Source organism: Adelges cooleyi, unplaced genomic scaffold, assembly GCF_023614345.1.
Source record: "Adelges cooleyi isolate 19-005CV unplaced genomic scaffold, UGA_ACOO_1.1 ACOO_flye_CR_arks_rails_tigmint_CR_PRNA_115, whole genome shotgun sequence".
NCBI classification, from domain to species: Eukaryota; Metazoa; Arthropoda; class Insecta; order Hemiptera; family Adelgidae; genus Adelges; species Adelges cooleyi.
This window is the reverse complement of record NW_026095768.1, coordinates 621,453-638,579: the sequence shown is the minus strand read 5'-3', so window position 1 is coordinate 638,579 and position 17,127 is coordinate 621,453. Positions and strand designations below refer to the sequence as shown.

The 17,127-nt window shown below is 30.3% G+C and overlaps 1 pseudogene; it reads left to right on the top strand.

Annotated features, from left to right (window-relative positions):
* Window positions 1-592: 592 nt before the first annotated feature.
* On the top strand, window positions 593-11,044 carry LOC126847668 (uncharacterized; annotated as a pseudogene).
* Window positions 11,045-17,127: the final 6,083 nt, after the last annotated feature.

Sequence of the window (17,127 nt, the reverse complement as noted above, 5' to 3'; positions counted from 1 at the left end):
GTGGCCTACAGAGCACCTGAACCTATATTTTAATTTACGAGCATCATCTGACACTCTGAACAACGGCCTACCGCAGTGACATTGATGCATGTCAAGTTCACTAGGGATAATACCGAAATGAATAAATATCGATTCACCTTGTATTATTTTCACACCGACCTTACTGGCAAATTACAAAAAAAGGTCGCCAACCTTAGAGCCGAGCCTTGGTCGTTGGCGGAGCTTCTAAGGATTTTAATGTATATACAAAAATAAAACATATTGTCTTAATTATAAAGAATACGGTTTTTTATTGAGTTCATGAAGTTTGAAGTAATATATTTGATATTATAATTATTAATTTACGTGCCGGAAAAGCCAAAGTACTAAAAACCCGGTCTACAAAACATAAGCATCAATGATTAATACTGCGTTTGTAAGGGGGATCACATTTCTGCGCACCTCCCGAACATCACTCGCAAAGCTCTTAAATAATAAAACAACTTTCTAAACACATAACAAAAATTGCTCACCTAGTTTTTGTACCCCAACGGGTCGGGTGGACACCCGGGGAAAATCGGCAAAAACGTCTACTCCTCCCATATTTACAGCGATGAAGAGAATACAAAAAAAGGTTCTACCTGGTAGAGCAGTCACAGGGGAAGAGAACGACGGACAGCGGCTGCCAAGTCCCAAAATGGTTAATAGTTTTTCTTCAGCCGCATTTCTTCTTTTTTGCCGATTCTTAAACTCTGGTAGACTTTTATCCCACAAAGAGGGATACTCTTCATAATGTTTTAGAAAATTAATAGTATTAAAAACCATTTTTAATTATTATTATTTAAACATTCAAATCAAATATTTAAATCAGTTGAATTTAAAACTGTAGGTATATGTGATAACAAGTAACAATTGATAACAACAATATACAAAAATCGTACGATAGTAGTTGACAGTGTGGTAGTCACAGTTTACACGATAGAAGTTGCTGTCACACTGTCAACTATCTAGCCGAGCTTGATAGTTCGATAGCTGACAGTTGACAGTGTGGCAGCAGCTGCCATTATGTTTACACGGTGGTAGTTCCTAGACGGTTACTATCGTGACTGTAACTGTCGAGTGTTACTGTCGCCGTGTAAACGTAGCTATACAAATATTTCACTATTGATGTAATAACAAAACAGTTTTACTATCTTGCCAGAGTTTTAATTTGTCTACATAAACGTAACTTAAATAACTAATAATTCACACAAATGATGTTTATATAATTAACAAATAAAACCTGAGTGAACAACAATGATGTCGAGTTGGGTGGCTTCCCTCGTACGATAGCAGGCAATGTCAACGACCGACAACGGCATCTTAGATGGCGGCCAACCAAATGAATATCGCCACGTTGACGACAACTTAACCAGCGGCCAGTTAAACAAATACGACCAAAGGGACGACGGCAACAACACGCTTTAGTATAAACGACAGAAACAGAAAACAACAACACCGAACGCACGGCCGGACGATCACAGCAACGTGTTTTACCAACAACTTTAGATAGGTTAACACGTTCGCTGCGTTTCAATTTTGTATACACATACCCCAGCGCTGGTCAAAACTACGTAATTTTTTTTTTATGACGCCAATTGGCGTCATTAGCGTGACAAAATGAATTTTTAGCCAGATGCTGTTTGACGCCTTTTGGCGTCATGATAGAAATATGTAAGTTATATTAAATATAATTCAAATACTTTAATACTTTATTACAATATAGTTTGAAAATCGATTTTGTACAATTTGACAAACATTTCATCGTAATATATATATATATATATATATATATATATATATATATATATATATATATATACTTCTTAAAACCAAAAATTTTAATAATGTTAATAAATAAAAATAAATAATGTCTTACAACACTTTTAATCTAAAAAAAAAAATTTTAATACCAAAAATTATTATTGTTACTAAGTAAATTAGAAATGTATCACTGGTGTTTTAAATGGAAATTTTTGAAACATGGTTCATGACACAGGCTGGGTTTTTGTGGACAAAAATCGCAAAAATATGCAGTATCCTTTCAAATTTTTTGCGTATAACAAAGTTGACACCTTTTTCTTATGGTTCTCCCATTTTTTCCAACTTCGTGTTTTCTCGGAAAATGACTATCTTTTGGTGGTAATGATCTCGGTTTAGGGTATTTTGGCAGAAGAACACTCAATACTGACAAACGAAAGTCATATAATGGCATATTGGATCCAACCGTATATTTATTATACAAGTAAAACGAATTCATTAGCAACATTTGTACTACTGTATGCCAATTTTTTTGTACCATCAAACCGTTTTCCTAGTAAAGGGCAGGGGTTCGGAATTCGTTCCTATTTGACTCATTTCTCTTATATGTTCCGGAACTCGTTCCTTGAGATATTCGTTCCGGAGCAAATACCCGGAACTCGTTCCTCAAGATATTCGTTCCGGAACAAATACCCGGGACTCGTTCCTTTGATATTTGTTCCCGAACAAATAAAATGTAATTGTTCCTTGTCATTATTAATAATTTATTAATGGAGCAAAATGTATTTGTTCTACGTATTATGTTGTTTCGTTCGAGTTTATTGAAGGTGCACATTTTTTTTGTTACTTTATTCTTTGTGTGTGGTATTTTAGTAACAATAGACACATTAATGTAAGTTAAATATTAATTAATTTAAGTTAAATGTTAATTAATTTACCAACAGATTATAGTTAATGCATTTAATATAACAATTAATGTTATTTTCAGTGTACATAAATGTATATAGTATATACATGGTTAAAGTTAACAGAGCTATTATAATATATTTTTACATACTGAGAAAAATGTATGCAACTAATCCATCAAAACCATCAGTCCTTTAATAGGAAATTAAAATATTTTTTTTTTCATATTGTTGTTATACAATGTGATCTCAATTTTTCACAATTTTTTTTGTTTTACCCCCCTCTCAACTTGTGATAGAGCTTCAAGTTTAGGACAGGAGGAAAGGAGGAATGTAAGATTATTTTTATCTGCGCGCATTTCCAAACCGCACTTCCCCTCCCATCCTAACTTTAAAACTCTTATAACTTTAAAAATAGTTATCCTAATCTGGTTATCGACCAGTCAAAATTTTTAGTACATTATTCTCAATTTAAAAAGTTAATAAAATATATACGTTACCATTTAAGTTTCAAAAGTTGCTATCAAAAAAACTTAGTTAAGAGGAGGGTAAAAACAAAAATAATTGTGAAACATTGAGATCACATTGTATAAAAACAATATGAAAAAATAAATTTTAATTTCTTATTAAACCCTATGAGATACTGAGTGGTTCATGATAAAATAATCATCCTGTATTACTCTAAGGATAAAAACTATTAGCTAGTTAAAAAGACCTAATAAATAATTAAAATATTCAATAAGGATTGAATAATAAATGTATAAATAATAACTGGATTCATAAATAAAATAAATTAACTACTGTTATAACTTATAACCTATAAACAGTAAGTTGTGAAAATTTGCATAGTAATAACATAACAGATTTGACTTTTAGTATAGGATAGAAATTTGAAACTTAGAAAGTCAAAAATACCAAATAAATATTAGAAAATATTTCTATAATAATTAATATGAATAATACCAACTAAATAATTCAAGAACAATTAATAAATGTATAAATAATTAAATAAATAATTGAAAAAAAATTCTATAACAACTGTCAAAACAAATCAAAATAAATGTACTTCTGTCATAATATGTAAAGTTTTAAATTTGTTAATGAAAGTTACAGTTAGTTTTGTTTTTTGAATTGATGGTACGATCTAACTAATAATACGTCTTCTTTTGAAATTTTCGCACGCTGGTCCGACAAAATAAATTTTAAATTTGAAAAAAGACGCTCAACCGTTACCTGTAAGATATAAGATAAAAATATTATAAACGTAGAAAACATTTTTTTATGATAAACTTATTAAACATTGTATATGAAAGATGTTTTAAGGTATTCTTAGTCCGCAAGTCAACAAGACATCGTCGTCAACGTGGAGTTTAGGAAAAAATGTCTAGAGGAAAGGATGTCCAAAAACAAAAATGTTCAAAAAGAATATGATTAAAATGCTAAAAAAAACTAAAAATAAAAAGACATTAGTAAATTTAACAAATAAGTGAATATATAAATCACATAAATTAATAATAAATAATATTAATTGTTTTTTAATTACATTATATTGACAATAAACATAAATATTAGAAAAAATAAAGGATCTTCTTTACATAATATATAATTTGTTAATAATATCATTTAAAATTTTTTTACCGGATAGTTTTTGTACTTTGACAATTTTTCCATTGATATTTTACCAAACAGCATATTATGTTATTCTAGTAATATTACTTACTTGAGTGGAAGGTAGTGCGAGTATTACTTGAGCAATTTTATAGAGAGTTGGAAAACATTTTTTCTTTTTTCCCAAACTAATAAAATATTTTCATTCCTTTGTACCCTTGGCTCATTCATAAATTTCTGTAATTGTACCTCTAACGTTTCGCATTGCGAAACTTCCGACGGCGTCTTGTGAAACATCCGTTCAGCTTCTTGCAGCTCGTTTTCTAACTCGTCAGAAGACGAATAATTGTCCAATGTATGCTGTGATGAACCCAGTCTGGGTAATGGACCCAGACTCAGTTTGCGATTAATCTTTGTTCATTTCAGCCCTTTATTGTAAAAACGAAATTAACTTAATACACAATAATACTGATTTAATTACTAAAACTTAAATCTATAATTGTAAATTTGGCCTAAAAATTATAACAAAAAACTTGATAGAGAGTCTATTACTTCAATAATAAATACATTTTCTTAAATAACAATGAACTAAATTTTAAATTGAGTAAAATATAAATGATAATACGCATACCAAATATTATTTATATAACTCTTGGCCTCAACGATTTGTGAAGGTTTCAGTAGGACATTGTACCTCATGTCTAACAAAATAGCACTAAGGAAACATTTATTGTCGAAAAGTACCTGTTCTCGTCTTTTCAAAGCTTCGACAAATTTGGTTCCTGTAGTGCTATTTGTTTTTTTGGTGTCTAATATGCATTTTCTCCATATCCCAAGTGCGTCACCTGGCAACCTAACCTAACCTAACCGATTACATGTATTTGTGTTGACACAAGTAACAAAGAAAAATAATTTAACGACCCGCATGCCATAACAGTGATCGACAGACTGGTTATCGATTTATCATCAAAGATGGTAGGTATTTTATACTAAGTGCAATATAATAAGTGTACTTTTACAATCACATGTGTGCATTTACACAGACATTTCCCAGCGTTATTATTTACTGATATAGTACCTAAATATTATCTTAATGGTGTATCTACATATACATTTGAAAATAACTTGCTATAGACATGCAGTAGAAAAGAAGCGTTCGGCCAATGTAGCCACTATATAATAGTACCTCTGTTTTTTTATAATTGTGCATAAATTTAATAACAAAAATGCCACGTGGCTTAATCGGTAGTCATCCCGCTCGGAATTTTTTCTCGGCCTACGAGTCCCATGATGGCAATCAGTTTAAATCATCAAAATGTAATATATCAGGTTGCAACACATCCATTAAAGTAAGTAATATACCTAATAATATTGCTTAAAACTTTCATTAAACAATTTTTAAAAAAAATTTAATTATTTTATTGTTTAATTGGTTGGTATCTGAGTATAAATTTAAACAGACTTATGTTATTAATTTGTGCTCTTTTTTAGAGTAATCGGGTTGGTAATATGGTCCGGAATCTTAAAAGATTACATCGTGATATATATAATACAACATGGCCAACGGTATCTAATGATATAACAGAAGAAAACATAAGAACTTTACCTAATAGACAATCTTACTCAAAGGTAGGAATTATTTCCCTTCTATTTTATAAAAATATTATTGTAACAATGATAACACATCATTGTAAAATCAATCTCAGCTAAGCCTCTAAGCAAAAAACTAACATTTTAAGTACATACATTTAATTTTTTTTAAATGCTAAAATCATTAACATATATAATATTTTTGGGGGCTTCAGCTAAGGATTAATTATTTTGCCTATGCTAGACGATAACTAATTTTAGAAAATTAGTTTAAAAGTTACTAAAGTTAAACATTTAAAACGGAACATGAAGTGCGGTAGAGTCATGCACGCAAATAAAACTAATATTACAAGCCACATTCCCTTTCCAACTTAAATAACTTTAAAAGTAATTATCCAAAACTGGTATTCGACCAGTCACATTTTCAGAAAATTATTCTTAACTTAAAAAATTATTTAAATATAGTTATATATTACTATTTCAGTTTAAAAAGTTGATAGAGCTCTGGAAAATACTAAAAAATGTAAATATTTAGATTTTATTAATTTGTATAATAATGTAAAATAACACAAACAAACATGTTTTTAAAAAGTAAACCAAAAAAATTGCTTTTATTTTCCAAGAAAGTAAGTGTCTTCTCTTAAATGAATCACTCTATAATATTAAATGAAATACTGAATTACAGTTAAAACTGATTAAGTGTTAATACGTGTATACCTTTCAGCAAATATAATGTATTATAAGTTATTTCAAAATTATTTAAGATGATCCAGTGAGGTAATTGTAAACAAACAGGGTATATTAAGTTTCTTAAATAAAATAAATAACAATATTAATACATTTAATATTATAATAGAATGCTTTTAATTTTAGCATTCTAGTACTTAATGTATTACACTATTAAATAAAACAAACAATTTTTAGGTTTTTAGCTTTGATGCGGAGCTGAGAAAGTATGGTATTTACAATGATTTTTTTTTTGTGTCTGGACCCACGACATCTTTTAAACCGCTGAACAGATTTCTTCGTGTAGCAATTCTATAGACCAGTAATCGTATCTTAAAGGTACTTTATTGGGTCGAAAATTTAAAAAATTTAACCCTTCCCCTTCAATATCGATAAAAACACCCAAAAAATGTACATATTTTTCAACTTAGAATTACGATGCTCCATAACTTTTAAAATAGTCGAATTAGTTCCAAATGTGTACAGACTATCCATTAAATATAATACTATTGATAAACATTGACAAACCAAAAAAATATCATAAGCCCTTTCTCCTAAAAGAGATAGAAATGTTTTCTTTATTTTTTTTCCAAACAAAGTTTTTGGTATGAAGGCTGAAAATTAGACTGATGATAGAACTAAAATGGAGCTATAACAATTACATTCTCACAAAAATCTGTAGTTAAACTTTTTGTTTTATTAAGGAAAACCCCTAAAAAGGGGGATAATTATATGACATGTGTGAGTGAACCAGTCAACATGCAATGAACATATTTTCATTATATTGATAATTATGATACATGGATATAAATCGTATCCACCGTAATACTAAAAATTAATTTTTATAAGCATATAATTGTCTATAGAAAAAATGTATTTATCGATGTTTGTATTTTTATCTGTGAAGAATCTGTGAACCTCTTCCTTTACTTACTCACTGCTACTACTACTCACTTACGTATAATACTTTCTTACTGTGTTTGGTTTTGAATTTATTCGTTTGAACCTACTAACCACAGATTCGAATCGAAGCGTTTATTTAAAAGTAATTTTATCACTTTCAGTTATAGTAATTCCTATAGACCTGTGATCTCCCCGTTCCAACTATGTCCCGATCCTACTGTACTGGCTTTTTATACTAAAATTTACATTTTCGTTTGCTTCCTATCTGACCCAATAAGAAAGAAGGTGTTTAATGGATGAAATTCACACTGTCATTGACAAATTTGGCCGCACCTAATGTTGTTTATCCAATGCTCTCTAGAAAGTTTTCTAAATTAAATTTCGTAACTTTTCTTCATCTGATATTTTTAAACCTTATTTTATTGGCACTTGCCATAAATAAAATAAGGTTTAAAAATAACAAATACAGAAAAGTTACGAATTGTAATTTAGAAAACTTTCTAGAGAGCATTGGAAATACATCAATGGGGGCGGCAAAATTTGGCATTAGGAAATTTGAAATGTGGTTCTGGTCATAACGCTTCACGCTACACATGTACTATTTTTTTTGGTAAAATTAAATAATATACCAACATCTTTTATTCTAGGAAAATGATGTAAAAGAGATTTCATTGCGTATAAATAGACGAACTCTTATGGATGGTTGTATTGAGATGGTAACCATAGACGGGCGTCCATTTAAATGTGTAGATGACGTAGGATTTAAAAAAATTACCGATCCGATATTTAATGCTATGGGCATCACAATGAATTCGGAGATCGTAAAAGACGGTATTATTGAAAAAGCAAATATTATTAGAAAGGAAATTGAAAACGATTTAAAAGATACATATTTTGCTTTAAAAATTGATTCTTGTACTCGGCATAATAGATCTATACTGGGTATAAATGTTCAATATATAACCGATAATTTCATAAATATCAGAACACTAGGTGTTGTTCAAATTTATGATTCCACATCCTATAATTTAAAGAGTGTTATAATGGAAACACTTAATAAATATAATTTACAGTTAGGTGAGTAAATGATTATATAATTTTTAAAAAAATGTTTTTTATTTATTGAATTTTATATATTTAATACTTATAATATCCAACCACTTCATTTTCTGACACTCTTTGCCTCAATATCTTTCTATCAACTTATCAAAGATACACTTTTAATATAATTAAATAATAAATCCTAAATTTTATATTCATTAACAATATTTTCATCATAATTTATTATGTATCTATTGCCTATCAAAAAATATGGATTTTATGAAATTAAGTACTTATGAGCTCGTCTATTATATGCTGATCCTCATTTAACCCCTAAATACATAGCTATTATTTTGCTTCATCGCACATTTTACTTGTTTATGAGTAAATTTATAAACCTTAATTATGTTTTCTAAATTCTATAGAATATTTTAAACAAATGTATTATTATTGTGTTGCGTGTAATAGGTATGCTTTGTAAATGTACTCATGTACATAAGTATTAATGTGAGTTTAAAACTAAATCGTTTTAGATAAAGTATTTGCAATAACGTCCGACAATGGGGCGAATATGATTAAGACAACATCACTGTTGAGTATGTGTCAAAGGTCATCCCATGTAAATTGAAATGAAGATAATACCGACTCAGAAGATAGTGATGGCGAAGAATGTGAAGACGATAACGATTTACAAAATTGTGACGTTGAATATGGTGAAGAAAATGATATAAGTGATACTATTTTACACTCATTAGGAACAACTATTAATACACCGATTTTAGTCAGTATGCGTTGTATGGCGCATACTTTACAATTGGCAGTTTTAGATATATTAAAAATAAAGGAAGTAAATAAAATATTAAATCAATGTAGAAGTTTAGCCAAGGTATTGAGAAGGCCAAGAAATGAGTCGTCACTTAACCAATTTAAATTAAAACGACCAACAATAGATGGTGCTACTAGATGGGGTTCAGCGTTTGATATGGTTGTGGATATTTTATCTTGCCATCCATTGTGTATGTCATTGGGTCCACTCCATAAGGATTTTCAATATCCGGATTTTTTTTGGAATAGTCTTGCTGAACTGAAACGTGCCTTGAGCCCAGCTAGAATAGCTTGCACGAAATTGCAATCGGAGTGTTTATTGCCAGGTGACGCACTTGGGATATGGAGAAAATGCATATTAGACACCAAAAATACAAATAGCACTACAGGAACCAAATTTGTCGAAGCTTTGAAAAGACGAGAACAGGTACTTTTCGACAATAAATGTTTCCTTAGTGCTATTTTGTTAGACATGAGGTACAATGTCCTACTGAAACCTTCACAAATCGTTGAGGCCAAGAGTTATATAAATAATATTTGGTATGCGTATTATCATTTATATTTTACTCAATTTAAAATTTAGTTCATTGTTATTTAAGAAAATGTATTTATTATTGAAGTAATAGACTCTCTATCAAGTTTTTTGTTATAATTTTTAGGCCAAATTTACAATTATAGATTTAAGTTTTAGTAATTAAATCAGTATTATTGTGTATTAAGTTAATTTCGTTTTTACAATAAAGGGCTGAAATGAACAAAGATTAATCGCAAACTGAGTCTGGGTCCATTACCCAGACTGGGTTCATCACAGCATACATTGGACAATTATTCGTCTTCTGACGAGTTAGAAAACGAGCTGCAAGACGCTGAACGAATGTTTCACAAGACGCCGTCGGAAGTTTCGCAATGCGAAACGTTAGAGGTACAATTACAGAAATTTATGAATGAGCCAAGGGTACAAAGGAATGAAAATATTTTATTAGTTTGGGAAAAAAGAAAAAATGTTTTCCAACTCTCTATAAAATTGCTCAAGTAATACTCGCACTACCTTCCACTCAAGTAAGTAATATTACTAGAATAACATAATATGCTGTTTGGTAAAATATCAATGGAAAAATTGTCAAAGTACAAAAACTATCCGGTAAAAAAATTTTAAATGATATTATTAACAAATTATATATTATGTAAAGAAGATCCTTTATTTTTTTCTAATATTTATGTTTATTGTCAATATAATGTAATTAAAAAACAATTAATATTATTTATTATTAATTTATGTGATTTATATATTCACTTATTTGTTAAATTTACTAATGTCTTTTTATTTTTAGTTTTTTTTAGCATTTTAATCATATTCTTTTTGAACATTTTTGTTTTTGGACATCCTTTCCTCTAGACATTTTTTCCTAAACTCCACGTTGACGACGATGTCTTGTTGACTTGCGGACTAAGAATACCTTAAAACATCTTTCATATACAATGTTTAATAAGTTTATCATAAAAAAATGTTTTCTACGTTTATAATATTTTTATCTTATATCTTACAGGTAACGGTTGAGCGTCTTTTTTCAAATTTAAAATTTATTTTGTCGGACCAGCGTGCGAAAATTTCAAAAGAAGACGTATTATTAGTTAGATCGTACCATCAATTCAAAAAACAAAACTAACTGTAACTTTCATTAACAAATTTAAAACTTTACATATTATGACAGAAGTACATTTATTTTGATTTGTTTTGACAGTTGTTATAGAATTTTTTTTCAATTATTTATTTAATTATTTATACATTTATTAATTGTTCTTGAATTATTTAGTTGGTATTATTCATATTAATTATTATAGAAATATTTTCTAATATTTATTTGGTATTTTTGACTTTCTAAGTTTCAAATTTCTATCCTATACTAAAAGTCAAATCTGTTATGTTATTACTATGCAAATTTTCACAACTTACTGTTTATAGGTTATAAGTTATAACAGTAGTTAATTTATTTTATTTATGAATCCAGTTATTATTTATACATTTATTATTCAATCCTTATTGAATATTTTAATTATTTATTAGGTCTTTTTAACTAGCTAATAGTTTTTATCCTTAGAGTAATACAGGATGATTATTTTATCATGAACCACTCAGTATCTCATAGGGTTTAATAAGAAATTAAAATTTATTTTTTCATATTGTTTTTATACAATGTGATCTCAATTTTTCACAATTATTTTTGTTTTTACCCTCCTCTCAACTAAGTTTTTTTGATAGCAACTTTTGAAACTTAAATGGTAACGTATATATTTTATTAACTTTTTAAATTGAGAATAATGTACTAAAAATTTTGACTGGTCGATAACCAGATTAGGATAACTATTTTTAAAGTTATAAGAGTTTTAAAGTTAGGATGGGAGGGGAAGTGCGGTTTGGAAATGCGCGCAGATAAAAATAATCTTACATTCCTCCTTTCCTCCTGTCCTAAACTTGAAGCTCTATCACAAGTTGAGAGGGGGGTAAAACAAAAAAAATTGTGAAAAATTGAGATCACATTGTATAACAACAATATGAAAAAAAAATATTTTAATTTCCTATTTAACCCTATGAGATATTGAGTGGTTCATGATAAAAGAATCACCCTGTATATGCTGTGTAAAAAAAATACACTGAAAATTAATCATAAATAATTAGCCAAAAAAATATTAAATTAATATAAATTAAGTGTTTTTTAACTTTGCAAGTTTAATTTATGATTAAAGGACTGATGGTTTTGATGGATTAGTTGCATACATTTTTCTCAGTATGTAAAAATATATTATAATAGCTCTGTTAACTTTAACCATGTATATACTATATACATTTATGTACACTGAAAATAACATTAATTGTTATATTAAATGCATTAACTATAATCTTTTGGTAAATTAATTAACATTTAACTTAAATTAATTAATATTTAACTTACATTAATGTGTCTATTGTTTCTAAAATACCACACACAAAGAATAAAGTAACAAAAAAAATGTGCACCTTCAATAAACTCGAACGAAACAACATAATACGTAGAACAAATACATTTTGCTCCATTAATAAATTATTAATAATGACAAGGAACAATTACATTTTATTTGTTCCGGAACAAATATCAAAGGAACGAGTTCCGAGTATTTGCTCCGGAACGAATATCTCAAGGAACGAGTTTCGGGTATTTGTTCCGGAACGAATATCTTGAGGAACGAGTTCCGGGTATTTGCTCCGGAACGAATATCTCGAGGAACGAGTTCCGAGTATTTGCTCCGAACGAATATCTTGAGGAACGAGTTCCGGGTATTTGTTCCGGAACGATTACAACAGGGAGTCATGAAGGAACATGTTCCGGAATTAGTTCCGAACCCCTGGTAAAGGGATAGTAACTATGCATTTGATCTTGACGATCTATACCACTCATATACTTATTATAATGTGCGATAGGTTTTGGTTTAAATTTTTCCTTGCCCCTTTTGTTTGTAGAAACTACCATATCATTTTTAAATTCGGTTGATATATAGGCTACTTTCCTCTTATCTTTCCACTTTCCAATTACCACACCTCACGCATACCTAGCAATAGTTTCGTCTTTTTTTAATTTTGCCTGTTTTACTTCTATTGGCGTATTTTTTCCTTGCAATCTCAAAGTGCCGGTACAATACGTACATTGTTGAATTAATTTATTTGCCTAATCAAAGCTGTTGTAATAGTTATCCATGTACAATGAATGACCATTTTTCAATTTATCAGACATCAAATGCAAAACTACATTAGCGGCATGACTTTTCCCTCCCATATCATCGAGTACTCCAGTATATATAGCAAACTTGATAATTAGCCCATTCGGTTCAGTTAGCATGTATAGTTTTATGCCATACTTATGCCGCTTATTTTGAATATATTGACGAAAAACTAGGCGCCCTCTCCACAAAACCATCGACTCGTCAAGTGAAAGCTCTTTGTTAGGGTAATATATTGATTTCATTTTGTTATTAAAATAATCAATTAAAGGTCTAACTTTGTACAAACAATCTAAAGGTTGTTCTTGGTCTTGGATATCAATATTCGGGGAAAAATGAAAACAACGCAATAATACTAAAAATCGATCACGGCCCATATAATTCGAAAAACAAGTCATATCAAATAAATGGTGCTTTTTCCAATAATCGTTTAATCTATTTAATTTTATGGTACCAGTATGAATAACCAAAGCTAGAAAAGTCAGCATTTCATCTTTATTCGTGGGTTTCCACATCGATATACGTGACCTCGGAGCACTACCAATACGTAAAAACTCTTTTTCAGCGTAACTGTTAGTTTGTTCGACTAATTGAATGAAATCGTCATCGAATAGTAAAAAAAAATCAATAGGATTCCCGTCACCTGGTATCGGAACCAATAATTCATTTTGTTTTATAAAATTAAAATTTGGCAAATCCGTTTCTTCTTCTAACCAACGAATACCCATTTCACTGTCCACAGTATTAGGTTGTATAGGAGTATAATGTTCATTACCTGCATTTTTCACAGAGTCAGCATCACTTTCAGAACTTTCAGAATCATCCATATAATTGCTATCGGAATCTGATTCATAATCAACGTCACTTTCGGACTCGAAAAGCATTTGTTCGATTCTACTTTCATATCCCAGATTTCTTGTACAAATACGTTTGGGCCGAGATGGACCAGGTTGATTTAATTCATCGCTCATATTGTATCACAAAAATATTTTTCAAAATCGTATATCATTTTCGTTACAAAACATGTTTTAAAAAAAAAACATATGTTAATGTGTAGATAAACTAAGTTCTTACACATTATATCTCTCTCTCTCTCTCTCACGTTTAACGTCCGTTATTTCCGCCAATCGGTGCGCTTAGACGGTTTTAGATTTGGCATTTTTGGGCTTAGAGCTGGTTGCCGACCTAACGCTACCAAACAAGTTGGCCCCAGAGAGACCCCCGTGCATTTGTTCCGTGTACCGATCTCATTTTGAACAGAGTATAGATACTAAGTTTCAAAAAAATCACAATTTTTTGCGATAAACTTAAAGGGTTAAAAATTTCGGGAAGCATATGATCCATGTAAAATGATTTGAGCTGTTCTTCCATCTTTACGTTCCAAAAGTTTTTATCGCGAACAATTTTTTCAAAAAATAATCGTGCAATATAAAAATTAAAATAGTTTGACCAAAATAATTCGATAGTAAATAAGATAATAATGTTACAATATTATTACACATCACTGACTCATATTATATAATTAATAATCATTTTAACTCTTAAGATGGACCAACTCACCTTTAGGAGTCCAAACGACAAAATAACAGTATTGCCTTAGTGTAATGTGTAACTGCCCTTGAACTTGAAAGTAGTACTGGGAAGTACGTTTTAGTTCAATGTCTCCGTTTTTATTTACCACCAAGTACTTAATTTTTTTTATTTTAGCAGCTTCTTGTGGAGTTAAATCTTTTATACTAATGGGGCATTTAATTTCAATGATCGTTTCTTTTTAGCAACACTTTCCATTTTAATTTGTATTAACTTTATATAAAACTAGCACAGTGTGTAAACATAGGTAAATGCATGACGTGCAGCAAAGTACTATAGCTTGTTTGTACTATTTGTAATAAAAGAAAAGGACGGGGAAGCGGCGGTGAATGGATATTTTAAATAAGTATGAAAACGACTCTTAATCGGGGTGTGCATGTGTGTATGTTTACTACAAGGGCTCACTTCCTGCCTCTAGACTTATTATTACACAGTGTTATAATATTGTATGCAGTACATACCTTGTCGTGGAGTCACTCGAAGCTCTATGACCTTGTCGATATTCCTTGAGTATGTGATCTTGATATGCCGAAATGGACGTTGTTTTAACACGAATGTTTTCATTCATAAAATATATTTCAGACACTGGTGTTTTAACGTTATCTTATGACCATCTGTTTCTCGTTAAAGTGTAATTCAGTACACGGTCTACCAATGGTATTATAATAATCAGTGCGCTTGTCAGAAATAACCACGTCTACTGAGTTATTATAAGCCGACTACATTCCTTGCTGACCAAAAATAGTCACATGGGTGTAATAGGATTGTTCGACCGCTAGAATTAATGTCCTTTAACGATACCTTTAAGAGGAAAGTAATTAGGTATAGGTATATGTATATAATGAACGAAAGAACAACAGTGTTTTTGTTGGTTAATAATGACACGTGTGTGATAAGAAACTCGTACGGTTTAAAGTATTTAAGTAATTGAACTGTAATGAATATAGTATTTTTATATATCGCTACGGACTCGGCGTATGTATGTATAAGGATAATAAGGAAGGATTATGTTATTGGTGGCCGCGGCGGACTGATAACAGCTACCCGACTTTGGCGTCCACACAATAAGGAAAGAAAGGATATTGGTGGCCGCGGCGGACTGATAACAGCTACCCGACTTTGGCGTCCACACAATAAGGAAAGGAAGGACATTGGTGGCCGCGGCGGACTGATAACAGCTACCCGACTTTGGCGTCCACACAATAAGGAAAGAAAGGATATTGGTGGCCGCGGCGGACTGATAACAGCTACCCGACTTTGGCGTCCACACAATAAGGAGAGGAAGGTTGTAAGAGAGATGTGAGAGAGCAACTGCGCTTCGCTGCGCTGTGGGCTGGGTTAAATAGTGCGTTTCTGTGTTGGTTAAGTTCGTCTCGGATAAGTTCGTGTCGAGTCGTGTGTTTAACTCCTTCTTTAATGAACCTATTGTTATGTAAATGTTACGCCTAAAATGAATATGTACGCTATCTATTAGAGTATTTTAAGTTTATTGAAATTATTCAAAGAGGTTCTATATCACACTACGCGCGTTGTATATTGAATAATAATAACATGATAGTTATATAAAAATGTCACATATAGTATAAATTTGAATATATAATATGTTATTACAAAATGATAGTTTAATAAATATAGTTAAAACTTAGACATATGCTTTATGTTACTACAAAGTGCGGGCTAATTTTTTTATGTTACGCCCTCGTAACATGATAAGGTGTATAATAATGGATAAAATAATAATAGTAATTATGATAATAATAATGGTTAGTTATCTTAAACTATGAGAATATAATGAAATGTGATACATGTTGTTTCCCCTTTTTTTTTATTTTATTATGAATATATTATATTTTTTGTCTAAAAAATTTAGGTGTGTGTATTATTGTGATAATGTGTGATCATGTGTTTTTGCTTTGTTCTTTTTCTTGTGATTTCGTGGTCTTTTATAACACATACGTTTGAGTCTACGCTTGTTCTTTATGGCTTTATAGTTTATTAACTCAGTGGACTCACCTGATACTGAGTTGGGTGATAATGTTGTGTTTTTAGAAGTTTGAGATGATTGATTATTGCTACCATCCATGCCATGTCGTAAAAGTATTGGTAGTATTGTTTGAAGTCGTAATTCCTTCTCATGTCGAATACGAATAAGAGACATATGTTTCTGATTGAAATTGAATGGTGTTTCCATAGTGATATGTTTGGTCATTTCGAGAACAAAAGCTCCACAGTCATACCCGTTTTCTTGATAGGGAGAATCACCTTGAACGATTGTCCAATTAATTGGATCAATGTTCATAAGATCTGTGTATTGTTTCAACATGGTTGCAATGGTATTGGTTACTTGCGGAAAATATGTGTATAAGCTATCATACTGTGTTATAGTATGTGATGGGATGTGTACTGT